This window comes from Orycteropus afer, unplaced genomic scaffold (assembly GCF_000298275.1).
Source record: "Orycteropus afer afer isolate SDZICR_OR568_19922 unplaced genomic scaffold, OryAfe1.0 scaffold00282, whole genome shotgun sequence".
NCBI classification, from domain to species: domain Eukaryota; kingdom Metazoa; phylum Chordata; class Mammalia; order Tubulidentata; family Orycteropodidae; genus Orycteropus; species Orycteropus afer.
In genome coordinates, this window is record NW_006921869.1 from 949,702 (window position 1) to 959,058 (window position 9,357).

The window sequence follows — 9,357 nt, forward strand, 5'->3', positions numbered from 1 at the left end:
CCACATTTACTGCATTATCATGTTCAATCCACCCAACAGCCTTGAGAGGTTGTGACTTTACACATGAGGAAAAGGAGGCCCAGAGACACCAAATGCTTGTCTAGTGTCAAGTTGTGGAAGTGTTGGGTGAGGGTGGGGGGCAGGGAGAAGCAGGCTTTGTCTATGGAAGGGGCAGAGACTTGACGGTTCCAAGTGAGGAGCCAGAGGCCTCAGCACTCTTAAAAAAAAAAAAAAAAAAAAACAACTCACTGCCATCAAGTCGATTTTGACTCATAGAGACCCCTCCTTGGGTTTCCGAGGCAGTATCTCTGTGGAAGTAGATTACCCAGTCTTCCTTCTGAGGAGTGGCTGGTGGGCTTGAACTGCCAGCCTTCTGGCTAGCAGTCAAATGCCTTAGGCACTATGCTACCAGAGCTCCCTAGGGCCTTAGATTTATTCCACATTCTCCTGGGCTCAGAGTAAGCATCCTGGGCTCCCAGCAGAGCAGCCCCAGCCCCTTGAGCAAGCACTCTGCTCTCTTTCTCCTACCCAGTTCACCCCTGGGACAAATGCCACTCTGTGCTGTTTGTTGTTGTTAGGTGCCGTCAAGTCAGTTTTGACTCATAGCGACCCTATGTATAACCAGAACAAAACACTGCTCAGTCTTATGCCCTCTTCATAATGGTTGCCATGTTTGAGTCCATCATCACAGATACTGTATAAATTCATCTTGTTGAAGGTCTTCGCATTTTTCACTGATCCTCTACTTTACTCAGCATGATATCCTTTTCCAGGGACTGGTTCCTTCTGACAACATGACCAAAGTACAGGAAAGATGAAGTGTGGCCATTTTCGCTTCTAAGGCTGGCTGTACTTCTTCCAGGACAAATTTGTTCATCTTTTTTTAATATTCTTCACCAGCACCACAACTCGAATGCATCAATTCTTCTGTGGTTCTCTTAATTCATTGTCCAGCTCTCATATGCATGTGCTGTGTTTAAGATGGCCGTATTTCTGGGTATGCATCTGACCCACTGAGTCTTACTGCAGAGTGAAAATTCTGTACCCCGTCCATCCATGGCCAAGGTGATGGACACACTACCTGTCAGGTCTTTCTGATGGTATGTATACCCATGGGCAGAATTTCTGGGTTCACATGTAATTTCTCTAAGTACACTGTTCTGGTTACCTAGTGCCACTCTGACAAGAATATACCACGAATGGGATGGTCTTAACAATCAAGAGTTTATTCTTACAATTTGGAGGCTTTAAGTCCAAGTTCAAAGTGCAAGGCTCTAGGGGCTGTGTGAAAGTCCCTCAACCTTGGGCTTAGCTCTGCTTCTTGTTCCTGGCCCACTGAAGCTAGAGGCATCTCTTCACTCAGGCAGCTAGTGGCTGCTGAGGCTAACAAGCCTAAGGTCGACAAATAAAATGGCATAGTCCCAATGTAACCAACCACACGGCAGGCCATTAATTCAAGTCCATTGTAAGTCCCAAGGTCGGTAGAACATGGCAGGCTGCTAAACAACAACATGGCTACATGCAGGGTCCAAGCATGCCATAAGCTAGAGACCATTCCCCAAGCCTTCTCCTTACATACAGGAAGCAGACCACACCCCCTAAGGCAGCTACTCAGCTGCTCACAGCAGATTCCACCATGGAGTTGATTACCAGTCTCATCATGGGGAATACTACATCCAGCTGCCCAGCCACTCAACCAGGCCCAGCCGAGTTGACACACAACCTGAACTACCACATACCCCTTGGTTGCTCTCCAGGGAAAACCTCCACTGGCCATGCGTAAGGATTCCCAGAGCTCCTTACTCCACCATATTTTGGCATTACCTATCTATATTTTCTCTTTTCAATCTAGTAACTATGAAGTGATATTTCATCAATATTTTAATTAGTATTGCTGTAATTACTAATAAGTTTGAGTGTGTTCATAATTTTTATTGTGGAGGCTATATATATATATATATATATTGTTGTTGTTGTTGTTATTTGCCGTCGAGTCAGCCCCGACTCATAGCGACCCCTCCTTGGGTTTCCGAGGCAGTATCACTACGGAAGTAGGATTGCCCAACCTTCCTTCCGAGGAGTGGCTGGTGGGTTTGAACCGCCAGCCTTCTGGTTAGCAGTCAAGTGCTTTAGCCACTATGCTACCAGAGCTCCTATATATATATATAAATAAATAAAATTTGTCATTGTCATTTTAACCACTTTCAAATGTACAAAATTTAGTGACACTGTTTACATTCACAATAATGTACAACAATCAACATTACATATTTCTAAAACTTTTTCATCACTCTAAACAGAAACATAGTACCCTTTATCCAATAACTCCCTATTCCTCCCTCCTCCCAGCCCCTGACAACCATTAATTTGCTTTCTGTCTTTATGCATTTGTCTATTCTGGACATTTGATATAAGCAGAATCATACAATTGGTGTCTAGCTTCTTTCACTTAACATAATGTTTTCAAAGTCCATCCACGTTGAAACAGGTATCAGTACTTCATTCTTTTTTAAGGCTGAATGATATTCCACTGTGTGGATTTACCACATTTTGTTTATTCATTCATCCATTGGTAGACATTTGTGTTGGTGCCACCTTTTTGGAAGATTGTGAATAGTGCTGCTGTGATCATTCATGTCTTTGTTTGAACACTTCTTTCAAATTTTGGGGGTATATACCCAGGGAAGAAATTTCTGGGTCATATGGTAATTCTATGTCTAACTTTTTGAGGAACTGCTGTTTTCTACAGCGCTGTACCATCGTACATTCCTGCAGTGGTTGAGGAGTCCAAGTTCTCACATTTTGCCAACATTTGCTATTTTCAGTTTTTTAAATAATAACCATCCAAAACCAAAACCAAACCAAACTCACTGCCGTTGAGTTGATCCCAACTCATAGTGATCCCTCCTTGGATTTCCAAGTGGCATCTCTACAGAAGTAGATTCCCAATCTTCCTTCTGAGGAGTGGCTGGTGGGTTTGAACCACCAGCCTTCTGGTTAGTAGTCAAATGTCTCAGTCACTATGCCACCAACAGCCATTCGAGTGTATGTAAAATGGTATCTCAAAATTATTTTGAATTGCATTTCCCCAGTGACTAACAATATTGAGAAATTTTTCATGTGCTTGTTGACCATTTGTATATGTTCTTTGGAGAAATGTCTATTTAAGTCCTTTGTCCATCTTTAAATTGGGTTATTTGATTTTTTTCTATTATTTCCTTTTTTAAATGTAGGCATTTACAGATAGAAATTTTCCTTCAAGCAGTGCATTCCATGTTTTGGTATTTTGTGTGTGTGTGTGTTTTTTTTTTTTTTTCCCATCTAAAGGATTTTCTAATTTCCCTTTTGTTTTTTCCTTTATTCATTATTTGAAAGTGTTGTTTAATTTCCACACATTTGTAAATTTTCCAAATTGCTTTCTGTTATTGATTTCTAATTTTATTCTGTTTTGTTCAGGAAAGATGCTTTGTATGAATTTAATGTTTTTGAATTTATTTAGGCTTATTTTGTGGCCTAATATGTGGTCTATTCTGGACAATGCTGCATTTGTACTTTAGAAGAATGTGTATTCTACTCTTGTTTGTTGTTGGGTGTTCCATATATGTTTGTCAGATCTAGTTAGTTTATAACAATTTTCAAGTCTTCTAGTTCTTTATTTATCTTTTGTCTAGTTGTTAAATCCACTATTGAAAGCAAGGTGTTGTAGCCTTGACCTGTTACTGTTGAACTATTTCTCTCTTGAATTCTGTCAGTTTTTTGCTTCATATGTTGTGGGGCTTTGTTGTTCAGTACATGTGTTTATATTTGTTATATCTCCTTCATGTATTGATTATTTTATCAGTATTTAATGCCCTTATTTATATCATGTAACAATTTTTGATATAGTCTATTTTTTCTTTTAATAGCATAGTCACCCCAACTCCCTTTTGATTACTGTTGGCATGGAATATCTTTTCTGCAGTGCAGTGAATTACTTAATATGGCCCTTCTAGCCATAGTCCTTGTAACTCCCACAGAGTGATTGGGTGGGACTGTGCAAATAAGGTATTGTGGCCCACCAAGGGGACTTAATAACAATGGAAATAAGGTGCATGGATCGCTTGTGGGAATGTTGTTGTTGTTGTTGTTATGTGCTGTCGAGTCAGACCTGACTCATAGCAACCCCTCCTTGGGTTTCTGAGGCAGTATCACTATGGAAATACATTGCCCAACCTTCCTTCCGAGGAGTGGGTATATAGTACCATGCAAATAAGGTATAAAGAATTCTAATGAGGGGATTGGTCAGTTTTGCCATCCTGCTGGGCTTGAGAAGAGAGTCAATCCTAAAGCAGAGAAGGAAGCTCATGACCACTAAGAAAGATGAGCCATGAATGGAGTGTGTCTTTTGGACCCAGGGTCCTGGCACTGAGAACTTCCTAGACCCAAGGGACAGAGAGAGCTGTAACACTAGAGACAACACAAGATGGCACAAAATGACAGCAACAGAACCAAGAGACTGGTGTGAGACAGCATGGTGGGCTTCCTGGTTCACGGAGTGAGGCAGCTGCAGTGGGTATGCCACAGAGCGAGAGAGCTGCATGCCTTTGGGCTAAGGCTTACCTGTGTAGTGGGGTGCCTCTGGGTGCTAAGTGTAGCTAAAGATTTTTGTAATATTTGCCCTCTGGTAGCATAGTGCCTAAGGCATTTAACTGCTAACCAGAAGGCTGGTGGTTCAAACCCATCAGCCACTCCTCGGAAGGAAGATGGGGCATTCTACTTCTGTAGTGATACTGCCTTGGCAACCCAAGGAGGGGTCGCTATGAGTTGAGGCCGACTCCATGGCACATAACAACAACAACAAGCAGAGGCGAAGGGCTGAGGGAACAAGGGCCAGAGAGAGGTGTGCCTGAGGGCATGTCTGAGGAGAAGCTGCCCTGACCAAAGTGCATCCTGAGTTATTCCTGATCCTGAGTTGTGAATAGTGCTGCTATGAATATTCATGTTCAAGTCTGAACACATCGTTTCAAATTTTGAAAAGATTAGGCAATCTACTTCTGTAGTGATACTGCCTTGGAAGAAACTCAAGGAAGGGTTGCTATGAGTCAGATCCGACTCAACAGCAGTGTTTTTTTTTTTTTATATACCTAGGAAAGAAATTGTTGGGTGCTTCCCTAATGCACCCATAACTGTGAGTATGGTCTGTAAGTTCTGTGTGGCAGTTACAAGGAATTACTGAACCCAGCAAAGAAGCAGAGAGTGCTATGGGAGAGATGGTTGGTGTTAGAATTGGTAAAAAGTTTGGAGGGAGAAGTTTTGTCTGAACTCCACCTCAGAGCGATCAGCCTTGGCGGGTTGATCTTGATTCTCCTCCCCCTTCCTAAAGTTAGATGAGGTCAGACACTGCTGTGCCATTAACATAGCCATTTCACCTCCTTTTTGGTTACTATTTGCATGGAATATCTTTTCCATCCTTTCACTTTTATCCTAGTTGTGGCTCTTGTAGAGAGTTGAATCATGTATATTTTTTCATTCTGCAAATCTCTGCCTTTTAATTGGAGAATTTATTCCATTTATATTTAACTATTGATACAGAAGATTTCTGCCATTTTGCTATTTGTCTTCTATATGGCTTATATATTATATTTTGTTCCTCAATTCTGCCATTACTACTTTCTTTTGTAGTCAATTGAATTTTGTATGCATTGGCTTGATTCCCTTATTTTCCTTTCCCTATATGTTTTAGTTATTTTCTTACGTTACCCTGGGAATTACAATTAACATCTTGAATTTATAACAATCTTGTATGAATTAGTTTGCTTTGGTTTTGGTAGCTTTGATAGTATTTTAAAACTCTGCTCCTACACAGTTCCACACCCTCCTTTATATTGTTATTGTCACAAACTATATTTTTATAGTATAAAAATGTCCATTAGCACATCACATCCAAAAACCAAACCAAACCCACTGCCATCAAGTCGGATCTGACTCATAGCGACCCCTCCTTGGGTTTCTGAGGCGGTATCACTACAGAAGTAGATTGCCCAACCTTCTTCCGAAGAGTGGTTGGTGGGTTTGAACTGCCAGCCTTCTGGTTAGCAGTCAATGCCTTAGGTACTATGCCACCAGAGTTCCCTAGAAATCACTCAAACTACTCTCTTTCCCCCGTCTTAAAAAAAAAAAAAAAAGCCAAGTTATAAGCCAAAATACAAAATTCTGGCTTTTATATTTTCCAACATATTTATTTTAACAGTGTTCTTTATTTCTGTATATGGTTTTGGGTACTGACTAGTGTCCTTTCATTTCAATTTGAAGCATTTCCTTCACATTTTTTTGTAAGGCAAGTTTGCTAAGCAACAAACTCCCTCAGCTTTTGTTTATCTGGGAATGCCTTAATTTCTCCTTTATTTTGGAAGGATAGTTTTGCTGTATTTAGAATTCTTGATTGACAGGTTTTTGTTGTTTTTTTTTTCTTTTAGCACATTAAATGTATCATCCCCCTGCTTTATGACCTTCATGGATTTTTCTGAGAATTATCCATCTTAATGGGGATTCCTGTATGTGATGAGTCATTTTTCTCTTGCTGCTTTCAAGATTCTCTCTGTCTTTGGCAGCTTCATTATAATGTGCTTTGGTGCAGATCTCTGAGTTTAGCCTATTTATAGTTTGTTGAGCTTCTTGGATTCATAGATTCATGTCATTCATCGTTCTTAGGACATTGTCAGTTATAATTTCTTCACACATTCTTTCTTCCATCTCTCTCTCTTCTGAGACTCCTTTTATGACCACCCTCTTTTACTTAGCATAGTGTTTTCAAGGTTCATCCGTATTGAAGCAGTATCAGTACTGCAGCTTATTGGTGTTCCACATGTCTCTCAGGCTCTGTTCATCTCTCTTTATCATCCTCAGACTGGTAATTTCAATTGACCTATCTTCAAATATATTTGTTTTCTTCTACCTGCTCAAATTTGCCAACTAGTGAATTCAGAGCACAACTAGTGAATATTTCAGCTCATTTATTGTGCTTTTCATCTTCATAAGTTTTTTTTTTTTAAAAAATAATATCTGTGTCTGTCTTAATACGCTCTCTTTTGTGAGATTCATTCTCCTGCTTTCCTTTAGTTCTTTGTGTATGGTTTCTTTTAGCTCTTTGAGCATGTTCAAGATAGTTAATTAAAGTCTTTGTCTAATATAATAAGGCCAATGTCTGGATTCCTTAGAGACAGTTTCTATTCATTTAATTTTATTTCTGTTAATGGATCCTGTTTTTCTGTTTCATTGCATGCCTTGCAATTTTTGTTGTTGTTGTTGGAACTGTATATTTTGAATATTATAATGTGGTAACTCTGGAAATTAGATTCTGCCCTCTCCCCAGGGGCTGTTGTTGCTACTGTTATTTGTTTAGTGAATTTTCTGAATTAACTTTGTAAAATATGTACTCATTATCATGTATGGGTACTGAAATCTCTAGTTAGCTTAGTGATTAGTTAGTGATTCATAGTAATTTCCTTAAACATCGTGATTTAGTCTCCTTTCTCATTAAGTGTTCTCTTGCCTGCTATAAATGATTGACTATTTTCCAGAGTTCTGATAGAGTTGATTCTGACAGATTTTGCCATTTTATTCACTGTTTCTGAAGAGCAATGGGATGTTGGAGTTCCTTATTCCACATTTTCTACTGATTTGTGGTTTTAAGAGTACAGATTTTGCACATATGTTGTTAAAAAAATATATTTCTAAGTGCATGATATTTTTTGTATACTACTGTAAAAGGTATTTTAAATATTTAAAATACAATAGATTTTTATATATTGAACATGTATTCTCCAAGCTTGCTAATCTCATGTATTGCTTCTAATAGTTCTTTAAAAAAAAAAAACATATTCTTTAATATTTTTTCTATTTTCTTATATCATTTTGCTTCTTTGTCTTTTATCTCTTTTTCTTGCTGTATAATGCCCTGACTAGGACCTCCATACAATGGTAAATAGGATTCAACAGGACAAACATTCTTATCTTGTTCCTAATCTGATGGTTAATAATGTTATTTAGCCTTTCACAATTAGATATACTATTATTGGTAAGTTTTTTGTGGATTATCTTTACTATAGTGAAGGATTTCCTTAATATTCCTAGTTTGGTGAGAGTTTTTATCATAAATAGATGCTGAATTTTGCTAATGATTTTTCTGTACCTAATAATGTGAGCACATGCTCTTCTTCATTTTTTTTGAAAACAATAACAGCTTTATTAAGATATTATTCACATGCCATACAATTCACATATTTTAAAATTTTAATACAATGGTTTTTAGTATACTCACAAATCTGCACAATCATTACCACAATCCAGTTTAGAAAATTTTAATTATCCCCAAAAGAACTCCATGCCCTTTAGTAGACATTTCACTGTTTTCCCTGTAGACCCCAGCACTAGGAAACCAATAGTGTATTTTGTATCCCCACAATTTGGCTATTCTGGCCATTTTATATAAGTAGAATCATACTGTATGTGGTCTTATGTGACCACCTTCTTTCAATCAGCATAATGTTCTCAAGGTTCATTCATATTGAAGCATATATCAGTACTTCATTCCATTTTGTTCCTGAGTAATATTCCATTGAATGTAAATATAAACACACTTCATTGATCTATTCATTAGCCAATAGATATTTGGGTTATTTCCACATGTTTTACTATTATCAATAATGCTAAAATGAACATTTATTGTAAACTTTTGTGTGGAAATAAATTTTCATTTTTCTTGGGTATATAACTAAGAGGAAGTGCTTGGTTGCTGACCATAACGTTGGTGGCTTGAACCCACCAGTGGCTTTGCAGGAGAAAATACCTGGAAATCTGCTCCCAGAAAGATTATAAAACCAAAACCAAACTCACTGCTATTGAGTTGGATCCAACTCACAGCAACTTCTCCTTGTGTTTCCGAGGCAGTACCACTGTGGGAGTAGATTGCCCAATCTTCCTTCTGAGGAGATACTTGTGGGTTTGAACAGCCAGGCTTCTGGTTAGCAGCCAAATGTCTTAGGCACTACTCCACCAGAGGAAATTCTATGGGGAGTTCTGCTCTATCACATGGGGTCTGTGGTAGTTAATGTTAATTGTCAACTTGGTTAGACCTGGTTTTGAGTGGCTGGGCAGCTGGATGTAGTTATTCCCCATGATGAGACTGGTAATCAACTCCATGATGGAATCTACTGGAACAGTTGAGTGGCTGCTTTAGGGATGTGGTCTGCTTCCAGTATATAAGGAGAAGTTTTGGGAATGGTCTCTAGCTTTTTGGCATGCTTGGACCCTGCATGTAGCTGAGTCATCATTTAGCAGCTTGCCACGTTGTCTGCCAATCTTAGGATTGTTCCTAAA